The sequence below is a fragment of the Callithrix jacchus genome, chromosome 20, assembly GCF_049354715.1.
Source record: "Callithrix jacchus isolate 240 chromosome 20, calJac240_pri, whole genome shotgun sequence".
NCBI classification, from domain to species: domain Eukaryota; kingdom Metazoa; phylum Chordata; class Mammalia; order Primates; family Cebidae; genus Callithrix; species Callithrix jacchus.
In genome coordinates, this window is record NC_133521.1 from 13856847 (window position 1) to 13869775 (window position 12929).

Genomic DNA, 12929 nt, shown 5'->3' on the forward strand with positions numbered 1-12929 from the left:
TTTTTTTTTTTTTTTTACCAAAAAAATCCATGGAACATAATTTGTAGATAGATTGATGGTGTTTGTTAAGGCTTATGTTCTAGCGAAAAAACCAAAGCGACACTTGAGTTTATGAAGATAAGCTAGTAATCACTGACAAAAGATTCCAATGGGATTCCTGGGAACTCACTCTCAGTGGTAGTGGGGTACCAGTAGTATGAAATTTGAAGCTAATACATAAATTGATAAAACAATCTTGGACTTTGTGGACAACCAGACCTCCTAAGGGTTCAGATGGGTAGAAGTCACTTTCCAAAAGGTGGGTAATAAAATCTAGGTTCAACAAAATTGCTTAAGGAGACATCATGATTTATATCTCCTTTTTCCTCAGGTTGGGGGCTTGTATGTGATACAGAACAAAATTGAATGTTGTACCTACCTCTCACCTGATTTTGCCACTACAGAAAGCTGAACTGTGAAGGTGGCTGATACTGCTGTTTCTTTAGACCCTGCTATCAAATACATTAAGGGAATTTATCAAAGAAAAGAAATGCATGATATATTTATGGGAGCAACTAACAATTGGTTTACAGACATCCTAAGTGTTGGACAGCAAATCTGACTTTTCCAAGGTTTTCAAATCTTGATGTTCTTCTAGTAGGTCTCCAGTTTACTATGATTTGTATTGGAGGCTAGAAACAAAAGTGGATACCTCATTGAATCAGACCATTCTGCAGAAAACTATGGACCCCAATTGCCATCATACAACTGGACTATAGCCAATTGAACTCAAATAATATTGAGCTAACTATATTGGCCTGAACTTTGACTTGTTTGATTTAGGTCAGTTCCGTTTGTAGGGACTTTTCTTAAGGTGTACACTTCAGTCCTTCGGTATTATCCTCCTGATAGTCATTATAACTGTCCCCCTGGTGTGCTGTATTCTGTAAAGTCTTAAGTGTTTGGATACAACCATCCATCAAGCACTGAGTGATTTTACTTCAACTAACCCAGCAAGAATATAAATAATTATTTAATTGATTTGTTTTGTGACTTGTGAATTCTGTATGGAAACCAAAAGAATCCTTTTATAATGGTTACAGAGAGAGTAGCATCAATGCCCAACGTTTTGGACAATCTCTCAGAATTGAGAATCTGACCAAAGGGAAGAATTGTTAAACAAAACTAAGCTTATTCTGAGGATGCTCCTGTACTTGAGTCCTTATGTAACTTACATTAGTTATATAAACTAAAGTAGGTTACCTTATGTAATGGAACTGCAACCTATTTTAGTAGGTAAAGTAACTGAACATTCTGCATAGCAGTAGCTCATTTATTTTTATCAGGGATCCCATTGTATGAAAATACCTTTATTATTTATTCTGCTATTAATGGACATGCAGGCTGTTCTCAGTTGGAGACTAATACAAATAAGCTGCTCCTAGCACCCCTGCATATATATTTAAGGACATATATGTAGAGTTTTAAAAATACACTGTTTACAATAGCAGAGACCTGGAATCAACCAAAATGCCCATTGATAATAGACTGGATTGGAAAAATGTGGCACATATACACCATGGAATATTATGCAGCAATCAGAAATGATGAGTTTGTGTCGTTTGTAGGGACATGGATGAATCTGGAGAACGTCATCCTCAGCAAACTGACACAAGAACAGAAAATGAAACACCGCATATTCTCACTCATAGGTGGGTGATGAAAAAGGAGAACACATGGACACAGAAAGGGGAGTACTAAACACTGGGGTCTATTGGGGGGAAAAGGGGAGGGCCAGTGGGAGAGGGAGGTGGGGAGGGATAGCCTCGGGAGAAATGCCAAATGTGGGTGAAGGGGAGAAGGAAAGAAAAGCACACTGCCATGTGTGTTCCTACGCAACTGTCTTACATGCTCTGCTCATGTACCCCAAAACCTTAAATCCAATAAAAAATTAAAAAAATATATATATATATATATATATAACTGAGAAAGGAATGCTGAATCATACCTAGATTGCTGAATGTTCAGCTTTATCAAACATGAGCAAACTATTTTCCAAAGTGATTCTTCTCATTTATACTTAAGCCAGAAATGGATGAAAATTTCTTTTGCTCTGTGTCCTCACCAGCACTTGACGTTGTAAGTCTTTTTTAAATATTCAACCACATTGATGGGTGTGAATAGTATCTCACGGTATTTTAATTGCCCTTTCCTGATAACCAGTGAAGCTGGGCACCTTGTCATGTGTTTATTGGCCATTTGGATATCCTCTTTCATGAAGTGCCTCTTCAAGTCTTTCCCACTTATTTATTTGTATTGTGTTGCTTACCTGTTTTTAATTTGTAAGAATTCTTTATATATCCTGGGTGTTGTATTATAAACGTTTTACCCCTGCCTTTTCACTCTTTCAATATTTTTCCTTTTTAAGAAGAGAGATAGAAAGCCCATAGGGAGGCAACTTGACGAAGATCTCCCAAAAAGCCAGTGGTACAAAATGGAAGGAAAAGCTCATATGATTCGGGTCCCGAGATACAACTCTATACAATAAGAAATGATTTTTCAAGGAAAACTTGAAAGAATTAGTGGTGATCGACTTATAATTTTTTTGGGAAGTAGTAAAAAATAGTAAAATTATGTTATGAAATGTGAAATGCTCATACAAAGAGAAGTAAATTGAGTATGGGGACAATAATGTAAATCATTCAAGTCAAAGGCCTTCATTGCTTCAATTATTTTATTTTTAGTGCTTCAGTTTCTTTTAATTAATTTTTTCCAAGTTTCTATTTTGAAAAATGTCAGAACTACAGAACATGCACCCACGTGTGTGTGTGTGTGTGTGTGTGTGTGTAGCTAAACCGCTTTAAAATAAGTGTCAGACACCATGACACTTTGTTCTCTAATATTAAAGTGTATTTCTACTAAGAACAAGGGCATTCTCCCCAAATATCACTAATACCATTATCATACCAAAGCAGTTTACAACATTCAGTCCTATTCAAATATCCTCAGTTTTCCCAAATATATCTCTATGGCTTCTTTTTTTCTTTTATCTAGGATCCACTGAAAGATCATACATTTAATTTAGTTGTCACATCTATTTTATCTCTTTTAATCTAGAGCAGTAGCCTTGCCTGGTTGTGGTCACTGATGACATTGATGTTTCTGAAGAATCCAGGCCTACTGTCTCATAGAACGCCCCATGTTCTGGATTTCTCTGATTGCATCATCATGATTAGATTCGATTTAGACCATTTTTCTAGGAACCCACGCTACTCTTACTTGAGTCACCAGTGTTTTTCAGACTTGGAATTCATATTACTGGTGATATGTGGGATGGTTTAAGTAGCACCAGGATGATTTTAAGTCATACCATGGATAAGACTATTTATTTTAAATTCGGTAACTTAACAGTTTTATTTTTTACATAACAGTTTTATTTAGATACAACTCACAACCATAAAATTCACCCATTTAAAATATACCATTTGATGGTTTTTAGTATATTCAGAGTTTTACAACCATAACCGCAAATGATTTTAGAACATTTTCATCCCCAAAAGAACCTTGTATACTTTAGCTATCATCTCCTAACTACCCTTCAATCCCCTAAAAACATCCCCCTTCTCCATCCCTTCACCCACCTCCACTCTTTACCTTTTCCCTCAACCTCACTCCTCCTTTCCCACTCCCAAGCCTAACCATTAAACTACTGTGTCTGGACATTTGCCTTTTTGGGACGTTTCATATAAACAGACCATACCATATGCAATCTTTTGTGACTGCCTTCTTTTTTACCTTTATACCACCTGTGGGAGTGACTGCTTCTTTAACTTAGCATAATGTTCAAGTCTCGTTCATGGTAGCGTGTATTAGTACTTTATTTCTTTTTTTGTTGTTGAATAATACTGCATTATATGGATATACCACATTTTATTTATCTCTTTATCAGTTGATTGGCATTTGGGTTGTTTCACTTTATGCCTATTATAAATAACACTGCTATAAACATTTGCATACAAATTTTTTGTGTCGATGTAGGTTTTCAACTTTCTTGGATATTTACCCAGGAGAAGACTTTCTGGGTCATACAGTACTCTGTGTTTAACACTTTGAGGAACCACCAGGCTACTCTGCAAAGTGGCTAAGCCATTTGACATTGCCATTAACACCGTATGAAGGTTCACATTTTTCCACAACCTCACAACACTTGTTATTATCTGTCTTTTTTATTATAGTCATCCCAGCGGGTGTAAGACGGTATCTCACTGTGGTTCTCCTTTGCGTTTCCCTGAGAGCCAATAATGTTGAACGCCTTTTCATGTGCTTATTGACCACTTCCAAGTCTTCTTTGGATAAATGTCTACTCAGATTCTTTGTCCACGTTTTAATTGCATTTTTTGTCTTTTTATTATTGAGTTGTAAGAAGGGTATTTTTTTAATAACAAAAAAATTACTGCTGTTTCTTTATTACGAGCTTCAAATTCTTCTTCCCAGTTTGTTGTTTCTTTATTTTTCCTGAATTTGTGTGACTTTTTGTTTCTTTTTCGTTTTTTTTGTTTGTTTGTTTTTTTGTCTTTATTTTTTAGAGTGGTTTTAGGTTCACAGCAAAATTGAGAGGAAGGTACAGGAGTTCCCCCACACATGCTTAGTCTCCCCATTACCAGCATTCCCCAAGAGAGTGGTACATTAGTCAAAATTTATCAGTCTGTATTGACACATCATTATCACTCAAAGTCCACAGTTTACATTAGAGTTTACTCTTGGTGTTGTACATTCTATTGGTTTGTACAAATGTATTATAACATATATCCACCACTATACTATTATACTGGTTATTTTTATTGCCTTAAAAATCTTCTGTGCTTTGTCTATTCATCTCTTTCCCTGACCTCTAGCAACCACTGATCTCTTTAGTGATCTAGCAACCACTGTCCTTATAGTTCTGCCTTCCGAATGTCATATAGTTGGAGTCATACGGTATAAAAGCTTTCCACATTGGCTTCTTTCACTCAGTGATACGCATTTAAGCCTCTTCCATGCTTTTTCATAGTTTGATAGCTCATTTCCTTTTTCATTTGTTTGTTTCGGCCCACTTTTATAAAAACAGATACCAATTTTTTTTAGCATTGATTAATATTTTATTGTCTGGGTGTACTACAGGTTATTTATTCATTCACCTACTAAAGGACATCTTGGTTGCTTCCAAATTTTGGCATTTATGATGCTATAAATATTCATGTGCAGGCTTTGGTGTAAGCATAAGTTTTCAACTGCTTTTGGTAAATACCGAGGAGTGCAATGGCTGGATTGTATGGTTAGAATATGTTTAGTTTTATAAGAAATCACCAAACCATCTTCCAAAATGGCTGCATCATTTTGAAATTCCACAAGCAATGAATAAAAGTTCTTTTTCTTTTTAACTTTTAAGTTGAGGGGTACATATGCAGGTCTGTTATAAAGGCAAACTTGGATCATGGAGGTTTGCTGTGCAGATTATTTCATCACCCACATATTAAGCCTGGTATCCGTTAATTGTTTTTCCTCATTCATTCTCTTCCTCCTCCTACCCTCCACCATCTGATAGCCCAGTGTCTGTTGTTCCTTTTTATGTGTCCATGTGCTCTCATCATTTAGCTCCCACTTTTAAGTGAGAAAATGCAGTATTTGGTTTTCTGTTCCTGCATTCGTTTGCTAAGAATAATTAATAGCTTCCAGCTCCATTCATGTTTCTACAAAGGACATTATCTTGTTCTTTTCTATGCTGCATAGTATTCCATGGTATACATGTACTACATTTTCCTTATCTAGTCTACCATTGATTGGCATTTAGGATGATTTCACATCTTTGCTATAGTGAACAGTGCTGCCATAAACATACACATGTATATGTCTTTATGATAGAACGATGTATATTTATCTGAGTACAAACCCAGGAACATGATTTCTGGGTTGAATGATATTCCTGTCTTTAGGTATTTGAGGAATTGCTATACTATCGTCCACAATGGCTGAACTAATTTACACTCCCGCTAACAGTGTGTAAACTTTCCTTTTTCTCTAGAACCTTGCTAGCATCTGTTATTTTTTGACTTATTAATAGCCATTCTGACTGTTGTGAGATGGTATCTCATTGTGGTTTTGATTTGCATTTCTCTAATAATCAGTGATGTTGAGCTTTTTTTAATATGCTTGTTGGTCACATGTATGTCTTCTTTTGAGAAGTGTCCATTTATGTCTTTTGCCCACTTTTTAATGGAGCTGTTTGGTTTTTTTCTTGTAAATTTGTTTAAGTTCTTATAGATGCTGGATAGTAGACCTTTGTCAGATGCATAGTTTGCAATAATTTTCTTTCATTCTGTAGGTTACCTGTTCACTCTGTTGATAGTTTATTTTGGTGTGCAGAAGCTCTTTAGTTTAATTAGAACCCATTTGTCAATTTTTGCTTCTGTTGCAATTGCTTTTGGCATCTTTGTCATCAAATCTTTGCCCGTTTCTATGTCTTGAATGGTGTTGCCTAGATTGTCTTCCAGCCCTTTTATAGTTTTGGGCTTTACATTTAAGTCTTCAATCAGTCTTTGGTTGATTTTTGTGTGTGATGTGAAGGAAGGGGTCCAGTTTCAGTCTTCTTCATATGGCTAGCCAATTATCCCAGCACCATTTATTGAAAAGGGAATCCTTTCCCCATTGCTTGTTTTTGTCAGCTTTGTCGAAGATCAGATGGTTGTAGATATGCAGCCGTATTTCTGGGCCCTCTATTCTGCTCCATTGGGCTAGGTGTGTGGTTTTGTACCAGTACAATGCTGTTTTGCTTATGTAGCCCTGTAGTATAGTTTGAAGTTGGGTAGCATGATGCCTCCACATACTTACTGACATTTGGTGTTGTCTGTGATCTGGATTTTGGCCATTCTAATAAATATGTCTTGATATCTCATTTCTTTTTTAATTTTCATTACCCTGATAACATATGATATGAAACATCTTTTTATAGGCTTATTTGCTATTTATATATCTTCTTTGAAAGGGTGTTTCCTAAGACATGGCCCATTTTAATTCTGTTGTTTGTGTTCATATTGTTGAGGTTAAGAGGTTTTTGCATATATTATAACAGCTTTTTATCTGATATATCTTTGCAAATGTTTAATCTCAGTCTGGCTTATCTATTTATTCTCCTCATCATAATTTTTGCATGGCTAAAATCTTTTTATTGGTCCCGCTTATCAGTTTCTTCTTTCACGTATCATGCCTTCGGTATGACATATAAAAAGTCATTGCCAAAACCAAGGTTATCTCTTGTTATCTTCCAGGAATTTTATAATATTGTACTTTATGTTTAGGTCTGTTATCAGTTTTAAGGGTTTTTTGTGTGAAAGGTGTAAGGTCTTTGTCTAGATTCATTTTTTAACATGTGCTTGTCCAGTTGTTCCAGAACCATTTGTTGAAACGACTGTTTTCTCCATTGTTTTGCCTTTGCTCATATGTATCGCAAGGCCTTTCCAACATTGTATTACCTTTGCTCAATGATCAATTGTCTATAGTGGGTCTGTGTCTGGGCTGTCTATTCTGTCCCATTGATCGATTTGTCTGTTCTTTCACCACATTACTTAATCACTGTAGCTTTATAGTAAGTCTTTTAGTTGGGTGGCCTCAGTCGTCTGATGTTATTCTTCTCCTTAATATTGTGTTGACTATTCTGGGACTTTGCCTTTCCATATAAAAAGTCACTTTACAATCACTTCGTCCCTATCCACAAAATAACTTGCTGAGATTTTGATTGAAATTGCGTTGAATTCATAGATCCAGTTGGGAAGAACCGACATCTTAAAAATATTGTCATCCTATCTGTGAACATGAAATATTCTGCTGTATTTCCTTTCTATACTTTTATGGCTTCATATTTGCAATGAAATGTTTATAACCTTTGAAATGTTTCCAAATGGATCTGCAATTATTCCAGCATCATTTACTGAATTGTCCTATAATTTGGGGTATCTTCTTTATCATATTCTGAATTACCATACTAGTTAGACCTATTTCTGGATTTTCTATTTCGTTTCATGGGCAATGCTATTCATTCACCACAACTGCCTTGCTTTAGTTATTGAGGCTACATAAATAAAATATATTTGGTCTTTGTCCTGCCATATTATTTGTACTGTGTTCCTGCTGAATAATTTCATTTTTAAAATCTTTCCATTATATAGTTATGGACTGAATGCCTGTGCTCCTACCCCACCCCCCACTAAAATTTATATGTTGAAATCCATACCCCAATGTGATGGTATTAGGAGGTGGGGACTTTGGAAGATAATTAGATCACAAGAGAGGAGGCTTCATGAATGAAATTAGTATTCTTCTAAAAAAGACCCCAGAGAGTTATTTTGCTCTTTCCACCACATGAGGATACAATGAGAAGTCTGCAGTCTGCACCCCTGAAGGCAGTCCTCAGCAGAGGCTGATCATACTGGCACTCTGATCTCAGACTTCCGGCTTTCAGATCTGTAAGATATAAATTACTGCTGTTTATAAACCACCCAGTCTGTAGTATTCTGTTATAGCAACCTGAACTAAGACACTATAGCTTTCATGTGCAGTTAGTCTAATATTTAGGAAATATTAGAATATTTGTGTTCTAATGGTTGCCTTTATAAGTGTAGTATTCTCTTAATTTTCTTAGCTATCTGTTTTCCTTATAATTAAGTTAGTTCTTAATTATAATGAAATAATTCTATTTCCTCTTCCTTTCCCTATCATGTTTCTTCATTCTCCCACATGGCTCAGAGATGAGAACACCACTGATAATCAATAAACATTGATTTGCTGTTACTATTTTCTAAAAACAAAACACAACAAAATGCACACACAATGTCAATAAAAGGTATTTCATTCTCTTTCCTCTTCTGCCTGGATATCCCACACTAGTTTGTCTAGAATTGTCTCCCACTCCTGTTTGACAACATTCTCTCTGACCTAAAGACAGGAATTTTAACACCTTGGAGATAAAGAAAGGTTGAGTGCAGGAATATATGACACATTCATATTTCCCTATTACATCCTGCCTTCTTTATTGCCCAGGCTCTGAATTTGGCCTAAAACCAGAGATTAGTGGGAGAAACCAGAACTGAATCACTACAGGGCCAGCATTTGATAAATGTGCTGGGTCCACAGGACTGGGAACACAAGTCAGGAAATAGAAGCAAATTTTAGGAACATACCTGATGAGATACGAGTCACATAGCCTATGGCATCTGCCTAACCTGCATATAGCATGGCCATAGGTCTCAGGGAACAAGATTGCTTTATGCCTGATGAACCAAGGAATTTCCATTTGGATAACAAATTACAGAAGCATCCCACATACAGCCCACACACATTAAATGTGACAATTCAGTCATATCTAATTAGGCCAGTGATAAGGTAGCCTTGGCCATCAGCATCATCGTAAATGGAAAGCACACACCTTGATGTTGCCATTGATTGGCTGCCTGTCTGGTGAAGTCTCACTTTCCTCACCTGTAAAATAAAGACAAAACAGGTATGGGTTTCACTGATCTCAAAAGTTTATTTCATCGGTATATCAGAATTGGATTTTTACATAGTTCAACCATTTTTCATTATGATCAAATTATGTAGGTCACGGTTATTTTAAGACTCAGAACAAAAATGCCCAGAAAAGTGCTTTCTAAATCATGTGACAGTGGGTAAATGACAAGACTTCCCGGCACTTACTTTCTTTTGGAAAGAAAAAAATTAAGCAGTTATCTTAATTTCTACAAGAGTTGAGTTCATGGAAAGAAATCTTCCACCATCCCAGGGATGTGCGCAAGGTCTGTGGTATCCATGAGAACAGAAGTATTTGCTTTACAGGCATCAGGATCTGAGCAAGGTGTCTTGCATGCTCACAGGAAATCCAAACCCACAATAATTTCAGGTGACAGCCAATTCGTGGGAGGCTCTGAGGGCCTTAATTAGAAGGTCAATTTTTTCTAAAGTAGAATTATTCAACTCAGAATTTTTACAGTGTACATTAGAAGTATTCATGATCTGTTCAAACTGACTGATGCACGCATTTCTGCCTCTAAGGAATGAGTAACAAAAGATATTCATTAGGCAAAGGTAACTACACCTAATAAATATCCCAAACCACTCTTCCCATGCCCACCACCACCTCTTGTATAGAATCTATCTTTAAAGGAAAAATCTCTAGAGATAAGACTCAGAGCTTTGAATCCACCTGCTATTTTGGAAAATTTTCTAAGTACCTTAGTTATACTACATCCTTTCTCTTTCCCTACCTAGAATGAATTATTCATTGCCTAATCCACAAATTCCACCCCTCTTAGATGACACAGGTTAGCGTTCTTTTTCTTAAAGGGCCAGGTACCAAATACAGGCTTTGTAGGCCATATGATCTCTGTTGCAACTACTCAGTTCTATGGTTGTAGTGCAAGAGTTGCTGTAGACAACACGTAAACAAATCAGTGAGGCTGTATTCCATCATAATAGTATTTATGGACACAGAAACTTGAATTTCATATTGTTTTTAACTGGCCATAAGATATTCTTTGAATTTTCTTTCAACCATTTAAATATGTGAAAACCATTCTTAGCGTATGGGTCATATAAAAATGGAAGCAGGCTAACACACTTTGCCAACCCCTCCTCTATATCATGAGCAACTTGAGAGCAGGGCTGAATGATAATCATGTCACGATCTCTTAAAGCTGGGCTTCAGTGCCTGACATCCAGGAGAGATCCAAAACTGTGGAGGAAGAAGTGAGAGACAAAGGCCATGGAAAGCACAGCAGATGAATCCATCACACACACAAAAATAAGTCCTTTGTGTTGTTCAGAGTGGGTGCTAGAAGGGAGAATGTGTGGTAGTAGGGTTATCCTTTTCCCCTGATATTTTTTACATCAAATGTGTAGGAAATTTTCCACACCAGTTCTCCAACTCTCTGACACAACTGGGTATCCAGCAATTCAATTTGATTCTGACACTATATAGCTGAAGTTAGCATCAAATCCTACAAGTTAAAGGGCTCAGTTCCATAAGAATGGCCTCACTTCAGATACCAATCCCAAGTCCCAGGCCCCCTATGCTTCTGACAACCAAGTTTAAACTGGGAGTTTCCAAATTTGCTAATTCATGTTGGATCATTTGGTAGAATGGCTTACAAAATTCAGTAAAGGGCTCTAGTTACATTTAACAGTTTATGATAAAAAATACAATTGAACAGCCAGATGAAGAGGTACATAAGGCGAGGTCTAGAAGGGCCCCAAGTATGGGAGCTTTTGTCACCATGAAGTTGGACTGTGCCCCTCTCCCAGCATGTGTATGTGTTCACCAACTCAGAAGCTCCCCACCCCCATCATTTGGTTTGTATGGAGGTGCCATTATATAGGTTCAATTGATTAAATCATTAGCCATTGGTGATTGATCCAATGTTCACCCCTTTTGCCCTCCCTATTGGTTGGGCGGGGGGAGGTTTGAAAGTCCCAGGCTTCTAATTAAGGCTTGATCTTTTTGGTGACAAGCCTTCTAGGGTCCCACTAAGAATCACTGCATTAGAACAAAGATGATTCTATCACCCTTATTATTCAGGAAATTTCAAGGGCTTTAAGAGCCTTGTACCAGGAATCAGGAACAAAGACCAAATATCTTTCTAATTATGTCTTAAATATCTAATAACATCACTTTGGAGTCAGAAAGACACCTGTGTTTGCATTCCAGCTCCACCATTTCCTGGTTTGGCCCTGGGCAAATAACTGCACATCAGAGTTCATTTTTCTGCAAGTAACAGAAAAAAACAACTAAGGGTGGCTTGAACACTTATCAAGAAACATGGGCATAGGGGTTTCAAGCCTGGTTCAGTCGCTCAACATTGTCACTGAGATCACAGATCACACCCTCTTTCTTTCTCCCGCTCATTGGCTTTTTATCTCTGTTTGTCATCGGTGGTTGCCAATGGCTGTCAGAACTGTAAGCATCACATCCACCATGTTCAAGCCAGGAAGAAGGAACAGAGAGGCATGTACTCCGTGCTCTCCTCTTATGCTATCCCTTTTTCAGGAAACCAATGACCTACCTAGAACTCTCTAGACAGATGTCATTTATATTCTCATTGTCCAGACCTGGGTTCCATGGCCACCCTTGTTGTAAGGGAGGTCAGTCTTTATGGTGGTTAGCAAGGGAGGAGGGAATTGGGAACACTGTGGAGGGGGGAGGGGCCTTAACGGTGTCTGTCTCACAAATGTGAGACGTGAGAAGTGAGGCAATGTGTGTAAAGCATTGCACATAAGCACTCGGTTAATGGAAATTACTATTATCAATAGGACTAACCTAAATATTTTCAAAATCCTAAAACAGTTTTTATACTGCAAATTCTCAGATGAAGTTAGAAAGCCTCACATGTTCATTTCATAATGCCAATAATTACATACATTTAAAGTGAATGAAGATTGAAATAGAAGAGAGAGAGGGAGAGACTGTGTGAGAGACAGATATTCAGTTATTGATGTACAGCATTCCATATTACATAGAGCTACATACAGACACACAGACACACACACACACAAATGCATGTGCATGCATGCATTAAGAATAAATGAGAAAGCCAGGTGTTGATAGATAGGCTCTGCATTCTGAATGTTAAATTAGATAACTCAGGCACTTTCCTCAGGCTAAAATCCTGAGTCATCCTTCTCCCTCTGTCCTTCTCTTTCCCTAGTCAGTCAAAAAGTTCTGTAGATTTTGCACTGCAATATGCCTTCTATTTGTTCTCTCTTTTCCACTGCTCAAGTGCAACCTTTATCACCTCTTGTTCAGACAATTGCAGTAGACTCCCTAAGTATTCCCCTGTCTCCAATCATTCTGCCCCCTACCAAAGCAATCCATCCTCACCTTCTTGCCAGTTATCTTCTTAAAGCAAAATTCTGACCATGCCACTTCC

The 12929-nt window shown here is 37.2% G+C and overlaps 1 long non-coding RNA gene across 13 annotated transcripts in view; it reads right to left on the reverse strand.

Moving 5' to 3' along the window:
- Nucleotides 1-417: 417 nt before the first annotated feature.
- The window catches only part of LOC118149763 (uncharacterized), a 205026-nt gene continuing 192514 nt past the window's right edge, over nucleotides 418-12929 (reverse strand). For 10 of the 13 annotated variants that reach the window (XR_013530482.1, XR_013530490.1, XR_013530492.1 and 7 more), the window contains 2 exons: nucleotides 9437-9489; nucleotides 4500-8475 (listed from right to left, as the gene is read on the reverse strand). This is a non-coding gene — a long non-coding RNA (uncharacterized LOC118149763). Of the gene's footprint in view, nucleotides 492-4499; nucleotides 8476-9436; nucleotides 9490-12929 lie in introns of those variants that run through there. The other 3 variants (XR_013530495.1, XR_013530498.1, XR_013530483.1) reach the window with 3 other exon arrangements.